Raw genomic sequence first — 15,505 nt, forward strand, 5'->3', positions numbered from 1 at the left:
ATCGTAATAGTTCCTCTCCACTGAAAATTGTCCATCACTAAAAGAATATAAACTTTTGCGTGCCCCTTGTTTAGAACCTAAACCCAGAACCTTTTGGTGCAGAGGTGACAATTCCACTAAAAAAAAGTAAAGCAACACCAGGTTTATGGTACAACTGAGCTTTGACAAGAACAGCACTGAATTCTTCTTAAAGACAAATGAGATTACTGACAGCAACTAATCTTTGTACAGCAGTTATGTTACTGAACTAGTAATCTAGCAGCCTGGACGAATGATCTGGAGACATGAGTTCAAATCCCACCACGGCAGCTGTGGAATTTAAATTCAGTTGATTAAATAAATTTGGAGTGAAAAGCTAGACTCAATAATGGTGACCATGAAACTATCAGATTATCGTTAGAAACCCATCCGGTTCACAATGTCCTTTAGGGAAGGAAATCTGCTGTCCTTCCCCAGTCTGGCTTATATGTGACTCCAGACCCACAGGAATGTGGTTGACCCTTAGCTGCCCTCTGAAATGGCCTAGCAAGTCACTCAGGTTATATTCAAGAAGGGGCCTCACCAGCACCTTCTCAAGGGCAATTAGGGTTGGGCAATAAATCCTGGCCAGTGATGCCCACATCCTGTGAATGAATAAAAAATTTGCTTCGCAGATACAAATTTTGGCTACTTTATTGCACTGTTTTCTCTTAATATGCTCTTGCTGCATTCCCATAAACATATGCCACATCCCTTATGATCCAGAAACTGGCATCTCTTGGATTTCTGCACCAGAGATTTTGTACAACATATACATCGCCTTTAAAATGTTTAGGAAAAACAGATGTTGAGCCAAAGAAGGAAAAATTAAGTGGGGTTAACAGAGGTTTGGCTACTGAAGTGGGATTTAAGGAGGATTTTGCAGGATTAAAAAGAGTGGGAGAGGCAGAGAGGTTTAGGAAGGGAATTCCTGAGTGTGAGGTAGAAAGCACGGCTGCTTCTGATGAAGAGAAGGAAGCAATAAGAGTTTGCAGTTTGCAAGGGTTTGAAGGATTGGATGAGTTTACAGAGATAGGATTTATGCCAGTGCTAGGGTCTCTATACCTTTATCCAATTTGAGTTGTTGGGTTTATTCACGGTGATATTAAACAAATAAAGCACAGACAAACCAGAATAATTTTTACATAATGGCTGCAATCAAGTGTCAATCTTTTGAAGCTATTCTCTGCGCCTTCAGAAATGTTTGCAGAATATCTTTTACGCACAAGTCTTTTTCTCAGTCCAACACATGCTTTCGCACCTTTGCCAGTTCTGATGAAAGGTCACAGACCTGAAACGTTAACTCTGCTTCTCTCTCCATGGACGCTGCTTGACCTGCTGAATATTTCCAGCACTTTCTGTTTTTACTATAAGATTTCAGGATAGTTTCAAGACTCCTTTTTTGATGATTCTAACTAGCTCTATTCGCTGCCACCTGAAATGTAGATTAGGCTCAACCCACCTTTGACAATCTCCAATACAGATTTTACAATGCACAGAATGGCAATGTTCACACCTCCAAACAAAGAGGGAAGACTTTCGTATCCAACCTGTGCCTAGTCTCCACCCAAACTGTGCTATGCCCCAGAGTCTCCTGGAGCTTCTCCAACCTCGGTAATTAGGTCTGGCCCTGGAGTAGGCTCAGCATTCGTACTTTAATGAGGCAAAAGGAGCATTCTCCTGCTTCATTTTCCTGTTAATATGTCAGTATTGGTCACAGAGAATGGTGCTGCAGTGACCTGATACCAGAGGACAAGAGGCCTCCAGGAGCTCCTAGGGGTGAGCAAGTAGTGGGGGGGGGGGGGGGGGGTGGAGGGCGGTGAGGTGATGTGCAGGGGTCAGGCTTAAGAGTTTACAGGTCAGTCCACAACACAGTAAACTCTCCCATACATACTTTATTGATAAACTGCAGTTAAGCTACTGCACTTGCCTTAAAGCCCCACTCCAGAGACTTAAGCACACAAATCCAGGCTCACACCCCAGTACAGTACTGATGGAGTGCTGCACTGTCAGAGGTGTCGTCTTTCAGATGAGGCATTATGCCAACCCTGTCTGCCTTTTTACTAAAAGATCCTATGGCACTATTTCAAAGAAGAGTTGGGGAGTTCTTCCTGGTGAGCTGGCCAAAATTTATCCCTTAGACAACATCACCAACACAAGAGGCAGGTGGCTCGTTCAGTCGATCAAAAGGCCAATTAAGGCCATTGATCAGAGGCCGAATGGAATTTTCCAGTCAGCCTGCCAGACCCTGAGTGGCGCCGGCAGCATGGCAGATGCTTGGAGGTGGCCTCCCACAGCAGACTGGTGGGAGCTAGTATTCCAGGATCACACTGAGGCCCGCCACCATGGCCACCATACCTACAGGGCCACAGCTGCAGTCGCAGGCTGTCCTGTGGTGGGGTTTCCCCTGCACAATGGCTGTGGCCATTTTTTTATTGCGAATATTTTAAAGGTGCTGAGAGGGCATCTCAAGATAGGGGCACCCTCTCTCTCCCTTCCATGCAACGGAAGGCTGTAGATCCTTCAGTGCTGGAGGGTCTCCAGCTTCGAGAGCCCACTCGCCATCCTTAATTGGACGCAGGCACACCCTTTGGACACTAATTGGTCAATCCAACAAAAACCCAAAAGGGAAAATCCTGCCCTTTGTGCAGAGTTCTCTTCACTGTGAGCAGGTACAGTGGGCGATAGAGTTCGTCCCATGAAGCAAGGTATCAATACATCGACAGTTAAGCTTTCTCCTCTGGTGCATTGAGCAGAGTCTCAGAGACCAGCTGCCACTTAGAAACTGCACTGAATCCTTCACTCAACCATTTATAATGTATAGGGTTAAGATTACAATACAGCTGTTATGGATGACTATTTTTTTTAAACTGTCAGCTAGTCCATAAGACAGATAAGTTGACTTTCTTGAATAGAGCATTGCTGCAACAGAACATTTTAGATACATGTTTTACACTGGGGTGCACTCAAAGTCATACCTTTTATTTCCAACACTAAATCAAGGAATCTGTTTGATGTCTAATTTTCAGAGTGATAAACAAATGATATGGTAGAGGTATCTTTCACTTTAGTATTAATATGCTTTGCAGATACAATACTGGCTTTGAAATTCTACAATGAAATATTACTGCACAACTGCCTAATCTTCCTTAATCATAAAAGGCGCTATATAAATGCAATTCTTCGTTAGGTTGCTCTGTGCAGTGTTAAGTGGTCTCTGCCAAGGCAAATGGTTTTAATCCCATGCTCAAGGGCTAAGGAGGGTGGTAAAATAGTCAGTGATTTTACTCTCAAAACACTATCTGGTGATCCCACATGGAATTTTCATGTGGGTGTGAGGGTGGAGGTGTTGACTGTGATACCCCTCATGGTCGATTAGCCTGCTGATGTTTGCTATCTAGGTTCATGAGCAAAGAATGGATTGCTGATGTGGATGTACGTATAAACAAGCATGAGCCAATCAACCTTCACAGAGACAATTGGAAAATTGCAAAAAAGAAAATTGGAAATAATGTAGAGAAAAAAAACAGTCAAATAAGGAAGTTGCAAGTTCAAACCTGGCTTCATTATAACTGGAATTCAGGGCCATAATAAAGCTGCATGTAAATCTATTTAACTCTGGTTAAACGGTTTAGCTACAAATGCTTTTACACGTCCACACCTGATTTCCAGAATTTCAAATACACATTGCACTGTGTGCAGATTGAAGCTGTGGCAATTTTTAAATCTCTGTTGCACAGGAGCTGAGTGGAGAGAGGCAGTGTGTATGTGGACAGGACTTATCTTAACCCTGACCCTGCCCTCTCTATAAAGTGGATAAAGCCCTTAATCTTCAAATGAATATCTATGTTTCTTATGATTAGCTTTCAGCACCTTCCAGCAATCATCTCAGTCAGCATGCCAAAGGTTATAAGTGTCCTCCTTTCCCCTAGCTTTCTACAACTTCATCTACTGTATTTCCTGCAGCCTGAGTCCCCAACACTTTATTAACCCTTTTGTTACCAGAGCCTGCTTCTTAATAGGAACATAGGAGCAGAAGTAGGCCATTCAGCCTATCGAGCCTGCCCCGCCATTGAATACGATCATGGCAATTCATCCACTTCGATGCCTTTTTCCCAAACGATCCTCATATGCCCTTATGTCATTTGTATTTGGAAATCTGTCAATCTCTGCTTTAAACATACTCAATGAGTCAAGAAATGTCTCCTCATCTCTGTCCTAAGTGGTTCCCCTTTATTTTGAAATTGTGTCCCCTGGTTCCAGACTCCCCAACCAGGGGAAACATCTTACCAGAATTTACCCTGTCTAACCCTTTAGGTATCTTGTAGGTTTCAATGAGATCACCTCATTCTTCAAACTCCAGAGAATAGAGGCCCAGTTTACCCAATCTCTTTTCATTGGACAGTCCCTCCATCCCAGGAATAAGCCTGGTGAACCTTCGTTGCACTCCCTCTATGGCAATAATATCCTTTCTAAGGTAAGGGGACCAAAACTGCACACAGTACTCCAAGTGCGGTCTAACCAAGGTTCTATACAATTGAAGCAAGACTTCACTACTCCTGTACTCAAATCCTCTTGCGATAAAGGCTAACATACCATTAGTCTTCCTAATTGCTTGCTGTACCTGCATGTTAGCTTTCAGTGACTTATTGACAAGGACACCCAGGTCCCTTTGTACATCTACACTTTCTAATCTCTTACCATTTAAGAAATACTCTGCACATCTATTCCTCCTACCAAATTGGATAACCTCATGTTTTTCCACATTATATTCATCTGGCGTGTTCTTGCCCACTCACTAAGTCTGTCCAAATTCTCTTGAAGCCGCTTTGCATCTTCCTCACAACACACATTCCCACCTAGTTTTGTGTCATCTGCGAACTTGGAAATGCAACATTTGGTCTCCAAATCATTGACATATATTGTGAACAGCTGGGGCCCAAGCACTGATCCCTGTGGTACTCCACTTGTCACAGCCTGCCAACACAAGAATGACCCATTTATTCCTACTCTCTGCTTTCTGCCTGTTAACCAATCCTTAATCCATGTCAGTACATTACCTCCTATCGCATGTGCTTTAATTTTGCTAACCAACCTCCAGTGGGGGCCTTCTGAAAATCCAAGTATACCACATCCACCTACTCCCCTTTATCAATTCTGTTAGTAACATCCTCAAAAAACTCCAATAGGTTCGTCAAACATGATTTCCCATTCATAAATCCATGTTGACTATGTCCAATCAGATCATTATTATCTAAGTGTCCATTTAGCACATCCTTTAAAATAGATTCTAGCATTTTCCCAACAGCTGATGTAAGGCTAACAGGTCTGTAATTCCTTGTTTTCTCTCTCCCTCCATTCTTAAATAGTGGGGTGACATTTTTTACCTTCCAATCTGCAGGAACCACTCTAGAATCTATAGAATTTTGGAAGATGATCACCAATGCATCCACTATCTCCATAGCTACCTCCTTCAACACTCTGGGATGTAGAATATCAGGTCCCAGGGACTTATCAACCTTCTGCCATTAATTTCTCCAATACAAACTTCTTACTAATACTAATTTCCTTCAATTCCTCATTCCCCCTAATCCCTTGGATCTCTAATTCTGGGAGATTTCTTGTATCTTCCTCAGTGCAGACAGACACAAAGTAATCATTTAGCTTCTCTGCCATTTCTCTATTCCCCATTATAAATTCTCCTGACTCTGCCTGTAATGGACCACATTTGTCTTAGCCAAACGTTTCCTTTTGACATATCTATAGAAGCTTTTACAGTCCAGTTTATATTTTTTGCTAGCTTACATTCATATTCTATTCTCCCTTTATCAGTTTCTTCATCCTCCTTTGCTGTATTCTAAAATCCTCCCAATCCTCAGGTTTACCACTATTTCTGGCAACTTAATAGGCCTTTTCTTTTAATCTTAAACAATCCTTAACTTCCTTTGTTATCCATGGTTGACTGCCTTTACTTTTGGGTTTTTTGTGCCTTGAAGGAATGTATATTTGCTGTAAACTATGCAATATTTCTTTAAAGACTATCCATAGCTGATGTACGGTCATACTTTTTAATGTATTTTCCCAATCCACCTCAGCCAATTTGCCCCTCATACCTTCATAATTTCGTTTGTTCAAATTTAACACCCTGGCTTCCTTTTCCTTTTTGCCTATCCTTCCTAAATGTCAAATATCCTTGAATATTCAGTTCCCAGTCTTCGTCACCCTGTAGCCATGTTTCCGTTATGGCAATTAGATCATACCCATTTACCTCTATTTGGGCCTTTAAATCATCTACCTTGTTGTGAATGCTGCATGCATTCAGGCAGAGCACCCTTAACCTTGACATTATTCTGCATTCTAAACCTAACTGATGCTTGCTTTTGTTTCCCTGCCTTCTAATATCACTTGCTACTCTTCTACCTCCTGTTACCAGCTTTACTTCCTTCCAATTTGAGCTACCCTTATGGTTCCCATCCCACTGACAACCTAGTTTAAATCCTCCCCAACAGCACTAGCAAATCTCCCTGCGAGGAAATTAGATCCTGTTAAGGCGTAGCCCGTCCATCTTGTACAGGTCCCACCTGCCCCAGAACCAGTCCCAATGCCTCAGAAATCTGATGCGCTCCCTCCTACACCAATTCTCCAGCTACGTGTTCAGTCAGTCAATCTTCCTATTCCTATGCTCACTAGCACGTGACATTGGGAGTAATCCTGAGATTACTGCTTTGGAGGTCCTGCTTTTTAATTTCCTTCCTAACTCCTTAAAATCTGCTTTCAGGACCTGATCCCTCTTCCCACCTATGTCATTGGTACCAATGTGGACCATGACCTCTGGCTGTTCACCCTCCCCCAGAAGGATGTCCTGCAGCCATTCTGTGACTTCCTTGACTCTGGCACCAGGGAAGCAACACACCATCCTGGAGTCATGCTTACTGCTGCAGGAGCACCTGTCTGATCGCCTGACTATCGAATTCCCTATCACTAATGCTTTTCCACTCTTCTTCCTCCCTTCCTGTGCAGTTGAGCCACCCATGGTGCCACAGACGTTGCTCTGGCTGCACTCCCCAAGGGAACCATCGGTCTCACCAGTATCCAAAATGGAAAACCAATTAGCAAGCAAGATATACTCAGGGGACTCCTGCACTGCCTGTCTGGTTCTCTCGGACTGCCTGGTGGTCACCCAGTCCCTCTCTGCCTGCATGCTCCTAACCTGCGGTGTGACCACCTCCCTAAACATCCTATCCACATAGTCCTCTGCCTCATGGATGCAGAACCGTGACTCCAGCCGCTGTTTGAGTTCCGAAACATGGAGCTCAAGCTTCTGCAGCTGGTGACACTTCCTACAGATGTGTTTGTCTAGGATATGTGGTGCGTCCATGACTTCCCACATACCGCAGGATGTGCTTTCCACTTGGCCAAGCTGACCTGCCATAACATAACTTTAAACACTTGTTATTACAATGAGAAGTAAAATAACTTACCAGTTGCTCACCAATCAACTTCTTCCCCTGTACCGAAGAGAGAGACAGCTACTGGAGGCTGAAAAAGGGTAGAAGAAAGAAAGAAAGGAGCCCCTCCCTCACGTACCAAACTCCCACTTTACACTCTGTGCACTCAAATTTATTTTCTTCTTAATTTATAGCGAACTCCCTCAATTACCAAACTCCCTTCTTCGCACTCTGTGCCCTCCAGCAGCACTCAGTGTAAACAAGCAGCACTGAGAGTCCCCTGAATTTATACTCAGAAAGCAATGCTGTGTCAGCTCTGCTCGAGCTCTGCTACAGCTCAGAAACCAGTTTAAGCTAGCCACTTAATTAGCCACAGCTACTCTCAGCGTGTTCATATATCCCCTTTTAAAACTGCAAGAAACCTAAGTTACCTCTCAACGGAAACAGGAATTTTAATTAATTGCGAGATGTAAACAACACAAAAACTAGTCTTGAGAGATTAACCCTTAAAATTCACTCACTTACCAAACTCCCTTCTTCAGACACAGTTGAGCAATCAATAGTTTCCACCTCGGGTTATTTTCTAACTGTTGCTTGGTAGTCTTTTCCTGAACTCCCAGCTCCAGCTGTTATCTTCTTCCCAACCCCTGACTCTAGTCACAGCTCCAGCTGTGCTTTGCTTCCCAACTCCCAACTCAGATTCTAGGCCTCGCTTCTGCTGCTGTCTGGCTGATTATCTTGTTATTATCTCATCGCTGTTTGTGGGACTTGAGCACAAAAGTCTTGGCTGACACTCCAGTGCTGTACTGAGGATATGCTGCACTGTTGGAGGTGCCATCTTTCAGATGGGACATTAAACTGAGGCCCTGTCTGCCTTCTCAGGTAGATGTAATAGATCCCATGGTGCTACTTTGAAGAAGAGCAGGCAAGTTTCCCCTGGGCTCCTCCTAATATTTATCCCTCAACCAACATAACTACAAAAAACTGATTATCTGCCCATTATCACATTGCTGTTTGTGGGAGTTTGCTGTGTGCAAATTGGCTGCCATGTTTCCTACATTTCAACAGTGGCCACACTTCAAAAGTACATCATTGGCTGTAAAGCGCTTTGAGACGTCCTGAGGTTGTGAAAAGCACTATATAAATGCAAGGTCTTTCTTTCTTTGACTTTGAAGTTATTTCTTCACAAGTACGATATCTTTTCATTCCCCGGCACATCCTTGACACATTTTGTAAAAGGTGAGCTCCAACTCTATATATTTATAATTACTTTTATCGTGACAGACCTCACCCCACAATAATTCTTAAAATGCTTAGAGTGGACATTTGGAGAAACCACTCTCACAAGTACACTGCCTTGAACGCATGTGCCTTGCAGAGGACTGAATATTCCCATTGATTCATTTTCCTTATTATAACAAAGTGCATGGCTTCCCACCAGCTATTTTTCCAGTTAGCTGGACCATATTTCAATGTCAACCAGGTAGCATTCTCTCCTATTATCCAAACCAATGGCCCCCTTCATATAAATGTCACGCACTTCATAGACTTAATTTAGAAATTTCACAGTATTTAAATGTCAAGGGTTCGGCTCTCTATATGGTTTGCATTTAATCAAGTTTTCAGATTAAAGTAGAAAACTACTCTTCTTTCCCATGAGGATGATCTGGAAAGATAAAACTTAAAACTAGGTGAGTTCGAAGTAAATGGTGCTGCAAGCTACTTTTCAAAGTATTTTCCTTTTATTACCTCTCACTGTTTAGCCACAATCACGGATAACAAGGGTCTAGGAGCAATCGCATGCTACAATTCAATATGAAATTATATTGTGTTACGATCATCTAGTTCATGGTTTGTATTAATATTTTTTAGAAGTCACCTTTAGTTTTGGGGAAATTAAATTTGTCGATGTAAGTTAATTGAAATTCTGGAATTCAAAAGGTTGCAGGACCACTCAAGATATCTACACTTCCAGGGTCTTTCCATGTTTACTTCCAGAGTCAGAGTTAGAGGGATGAGAGCCATAAAACAGCAGAAGAACTCATTTAGTTAGGGAACTGAAGCCAGAAAGTTTGAAGAGAATTGCCCTGTTTTTGTTAGCAATGCGAATTATTCATGTGGTTGTCAAGAATCAAAGGGATGTTTTGGATTTAATTGGCTTAAATTTCTATCTGGGACATCCCAGATGTACCACATTACTATGGAGATAAAATATTCAGGGAGATGCTTTTTGCTCAGGTGTTTTTATCTCTGTGTTTTCCTCACAGAAAGTTAGTTAGGTTTTGAAACTAGCTGCACTCAGTAGCAAAGGGCTATCAGGAGCCAAGGGTGCTTTCTGATTTGAAGCAAGGTTGCGAGTGAGGCCCATGCTCAGGCTGGGGAAATCCAGATACATAAGGTGTTGAAGGAGAGCTGGAGGATTCACCTAGCTGTTTTCTAGAGGGAGAATTCCCAAGAAATCTCACCTCGGAAGATAGCTGGGAAATTAAGAAGAATTGAAGTGAATTCCTGAGAGCTGTGGTATGCTTTGGATTGGTCCTAGAAGAAGTGAATGAACCTTCAAGATCCTATAAAGTATAGGGGACTCTTGGGTGGAAGTAAAAGTCAAACGCGGAGTGTTCTGTTGAGATTTTAAGTTTAAAGTATAAGTGGTTACAAAATATAGTGTTCATTTAGTAGTGCTTGCTTCGTTTAATTCTTGTACAGTAATTTTTTTGTTTAAAATATGACATCTTGCAGCTTCTTTCAGTTGATAACTGGGAATCTGAATTTCTTTTTAAAAAGTTCCTGGTCTCTAAAGGGATCATAACAATTGTGTGGGGTGGATATCTGTAGAGGTATGGTGGATTGTTGGGACTATTATTAAGTTTATTAGGTTGACAAGCCAACTTATAAGCTGCCAAATCACCAATGGTTGTGGCTATTGCTTTGGTCCAATGCTTTGAAATCAATAAGCCGGCAGGAGTTTATGTTGTCTTCTCAGCCCCCTCAGTATGTTACTGCCTTGTAATGTGTTCCAGTCTATATTTACTCATAAGATGCACATTCATGCATCAATCCATTTCTTATAGAAAGTTTTTAAATGTTGTGTAGTCAGTAGCTGTGCACCTCAACAGTGTTCCAATAAATAAAAGAAACTTACATTTATATAGCACCTTTCACAACACAGGACATTCCAAAGTGATTTACAGCCAATGAAGTACTTTTTGAAGTGTAGTCACTGTTGTAATGTAAGAAGTGTGTCAGCCAATTTACACACAGTAGACTGGCTCTTGTTCTCTATCGATGTCGGGTTTCGTGGAGGTGGTGGGGGAGGGGGGCATGGAAGAATCTGAGCGGAAGTTGCTGCCACAGAACCTGACACCGAGATTGCTGGTTCCAATCTTCCCAGGGGCGGCGAAGCTCCATAGCAGCACCTCTGCTGCAGTAAACTTTATTAGTACGCATGTTGTGGAAGACGAATTCTTGGAATGTATGCAGCATGGTTTTCTAGAGCAGTACATTGAGGAACCAACTTGGGAATGGCTTATTTTAGATCTAGTATTGTGCATGAAAAAGGGCTAATTACTAATCTCATTGTAAAGGAGCCTTTAGGAAAGAGTGACCATAATATGATAGAATTATACATTAAGTTTGAAAGTGATATAGTTCAATCAGAAACAAGGCTTAAATATAAGCAAAGGAAACTATGAAGGCATGAGGGGCAAATTGGCTATGGTGGATTGGGAAACTACATTAAAAGGTATGACAGTAGACAGGCAATGGGTAATATTTAAAGAACTAATGCATAGTTTACAAGAAAAATACATTGCTTTAAGGCACAAAATCCCAACAAAGAAAGTGTTCCAATTATGGCTAATGAAAGAAATCAAGGATTGTATTAGAGCAAAGGAAAAGGCATATAAAGTTACCAAAAAATGGTAAGCCTGAGGATTGAGAGTATTTTAGAATTCTACAAAGGAGAACTAAGAAAAAGATTAAGAAAGGGAAAATAGAATATGAGAGTAGTCTAGTGAGAAACATAAAAATGGACTCTAAAATCTTCTACAGGTATGTAAAAAGGAAAAGATTAGCAAAAACAAATGTGGGTTCATTCCAAGCAGAGTCAGGAGAATTTATAATGGAAATGGAAGAGAAACTAAACAAATACTTTATGCCTGTCTTCACAGAGGAAAATACTAAAAACTTCCCAGAAATAATGGAGAATCAAGGGACTAATTTAAACAAGGAAGTGCAAGATATTAATATTAATTTAAAATAATTACTAGAGAAATTAATGGGTCTTAAAGTAGATAAATCCCCTGAACCTGATGATCTACGTCCCAGAGTGTTGAAAGAGGTGGCTGTAGAGATAGTAGATGGTGGTCATCTTTCAAAATTCTGGAATGGTTCCTGCAGATTGAAAGGTAGCAAATGTAACCCCACTATTTAAGAAAGGAGGGAGAGAGAAAATGGGGAACTACAGACCTAACATCAGTCATAGGGTAAATGCCAGAATCTATAGTAAAGGATATGATAACATGACACTTAGAAAATAATGGTGGGATTGGGCAGAGCCAACATGGATTTATGAAAGGCAAATGATGTTTAACAAACCTGTTGGAGCTTTTTGAGAATGTAACTAGCAGAATAGATAAGTGGGAACCGGTGGATGTGGTATATTTAGATTTTCAGAAAGCTTTTGATAAGGTTCCACACAAGAGGTTAGTAAAAAAATCAAAGCACATGGGATTGGGGGGGAATATACTGGCATGGATCAAGAACTGGTTAATGGACAGAAAACAGAGTAGGAATAAATGGGTTATTTTCAGGTTGGCAGGCTGTGACTAGTGGGGTATCACAAGGATCAGTGTTTAGACCCCAGCTATTTACAATCTATATCAATGATTTGGATGCGGGAATTAAATGTAATATTTCCAAGTTCACAGATGACAAAAAACTAGGTGGAAATGTGAGTTTTGAGGAGAATATGAAGACGCTGTAAGAGAATTTGGAGAGCTAAGCGAGTGGGCAAAGATTTGGCAGATGGAATACAATGTGGAGAAAAGTGAGGTTATCCACTTTGGGAGGAAAAACAGAAATACAGAGTATTTCTTAAATGGTGAGAGGCTGGGAAGTGTTGAACTTCAAAGGGACTTGGGTGTCCTTGTTCATGAGTCACTGAAAGCGAACATGCAGGTACAGCAAGCAATTACAAAGGCAAATGGTATGTTGACCTTTAGCACAAGGGGATTTGAGTATAGGAGTAAAGATGTCTTGCTGAAATTATATAGAGCCTTGGTGAGACCGCACCTGGAGTATTGTGTGCAGTTTTGGTCTCCTTACCTAAGGAAAGATATACTTGCCATAGAGGGAGTGCAACGAAGGCTCACCAATAATATAATAGTAAAATACTGCAGATGCTGGAAATCTGAAATAAAGACAAGAAATGCTGGAAATACTCAGCAGGTCTGGCAGCATCTGTGGAGAGAGAAACAGAGTTAACGTTTCAGGTCAGTGACCCTTCTTCAGAATAAGGTTCACCAAACTAGTACCTGGGATGGAGGGATTGTGCTATGAGGAAAGATTAAATAGACTGGGCCTTTATTCTCTGGAGTTTAGAAGAATGTGAGGTGATCTCATTCAAACATACAAAATTCTTATAGGGCTCGACAGGGTAGATGCAGGATATTTCATCTGGCTGGGGAGTCTAGAATCAGGGGACACAGTCTTAGAATAAGGAGCAGGCCATTTAGGACTGAGATGAGGAGGAATTTTTTCTTTCAGAAGATGGTGACCCTTTGAAATTCTCTGCCCCAGAGGCCTTTGGAGGCTCAGTCACTGGGTATCAAGACTGAGATTGATAGATTTCTACATATTAAAAACATCAAGGGATATGGGGATAGTGCAGGCAAATGGTGTTGAAGTAGAAGATCAGTCATGATTTCATTGAATGGCGGAGCAGGCTCAAAGGACTGAATGGCCTACTCCTGCTCCTATTTCTTATGTTTATGTTCTTATATTCTGTGACAGGACCCTACTTTAAATATGTTAAGTACCTCCTTGCATGCATTTGAATGTAATTTGCCACGATCTTACCATCTGTAACAATCTTGAGCTCGACGTGCGGCACTCATGCGCCTTCACTTTCCCATCCATGAGAAGCTGGCGCCACCGAGGCAGGGAAGGGGTCAACTCTACATGGTGTATATGGATAAGGGGGGGAAGGAGGCAACTCTACATTATTTTATGGATGGGGGGAAGGGGGTATCTTTGCATTTGGATGCACTGTTTGGAGGGCTGGCAGTCTTTTAAAGATGGTGCCAGCACCTGCTCTTGCATCAGGTGACACCATTCATGGCATCGCCAATGCTGCCCCTACCATGTGGTTTGGGGGTGGGGAACACCCACCACTTCTCCCAGCAGCGGGACGACAAAATCCAGCCACGGTAGCTCCCACAAACAGCAATGAGATAATGACAGGATTGAATGATAAAGGTTGTCCAAGCACAGCCGGGTTCCCAATGCTCTAGCTGCTGTACAATATGTAAATGGATACACTTCCCACAACACCGAGACCCTGAGGCAACATTGCTTGGAACAGTTCCGCAACACAAATACTGCATCAGCTCTCAAAGAGGTTTCAAAGGGGAAAGAAGGGACTGGATGTTAACTTACTGTGGCACCTGGTGCCTTGATTCGCCACTGTTTTATTACCACCTGACGGAGCACTAAGCAAAGTTGCCATCCACACAGTTAAATATTCACGATTGTAGGTTTTGATAGTATGTTCTGGCAGGATTCGGCTTGGTCACAAAGGACCTGATTACTGCATTGGAAATGCGGACACTGCAGTTCCCAGATTAACAGTATAGAATCATTGAATAGTTACAGCACAGAAGGAGGCCATTCAGCCCATGCCAGCTCTCTGCAAGAGCAATTTAGCTCGTCCCACTCCCCAACCCTTTTCCTGTAGCCTGCAAATGTTTTCTCTTCAGGTGCTTGTCCAATTCCCTTTTGAAAGCCATAACTGAATCTGCCTCCACCACACACTCAGGCAGTTCCTTCCAGATCCTACCTACTCACTGCATAAAAACGTTTTTCCTCATGTTGCCTCTGTTCTTTTGCCAAGCATCTTAAATTGGTTTCCTCTGATTCTCAACCCTTCTGCCAATGGGAACAGTTTCTCCCTATCTACTCTGTCCAGACCCATCATGATTTTGAACACCTCTATCAAATCTCCTCTTAACCTCCTCTTCTTTAAGGAGAATAACCCCAGCTTCTCCAATCTATCCATGTAATTGAAGTCCCTCATCCCTGGAACCATTCTCATAAATCTTTTCTACACCCTCTCTAGAGCCTCCACATCCTTCCTAAAGTGTGGATGCAATACTCCAATTGAGGTTGAGCCAGTATGTTATAAAGGTTCATCATAACTTCCTTGTATTTATACTCTATGCCTCTATTTATAAAGCTCAGGATCCCATATACCCTTTTAAGCACTTTCTCAACCTGCGCTGCCACCTTCAACAACTTGTGCACATATACCCCCAGATCCCTCTGTGCTGCACCCTCTTTAGAATAGTATCCTTTATTTTATATTGCCTTTCCTTGTTCTTACTGCCAAAATGTATGTGCATTGAAGCAGCACAATTCCTATTACCTAGCCACCTCTAATCAAAAGAAAATCCAGATATCAATGTAACTCATAAAAAAAGATCCAGCCAAGCCTACATTTGTACAAGCAATTTCTCAAACTCCCCCCACCCCCCCCCCACCCCCCCAGATTTATTGTACCTGCAGATGGCCCACGACAGATTGCAGGCATTTCTCCTGCATTTCATTTTCACTGGTGCCTGCTGTGTTAAGTGAGGCCTCCTGGATTGCCACAAACAAATAGATAAAACTGCTGCGGCTTCCAAACAATTGAATGAATTAATGTGAAAAAGAAATTTGAGGAACTTTCTGGTGTGGCTGTTTGGTCAGGAAACTTAAACTCTAAGTCCAGTGGCTAACAGAAGTGAGTACTTTGCAATATCCCATGCACCAGCAAACTGTTG

The sequence above is a fragment of the Heterodontus francisci genome, chromosome 23, assembly GCF_036365525.1.
Source record: "Heterodontus francisci isolate sHetFra1 chromosome 23, sHetFra1.hap1, whole genome shotgun sequence".
In the NCBI taxonomy this organism is placed as follows: Eukaryota; Metazoa; Chordata; class Chondrichthyes; order Heterodontiformes; family Heterodontidae; genus Heterodontus; species Heterodontus francisci.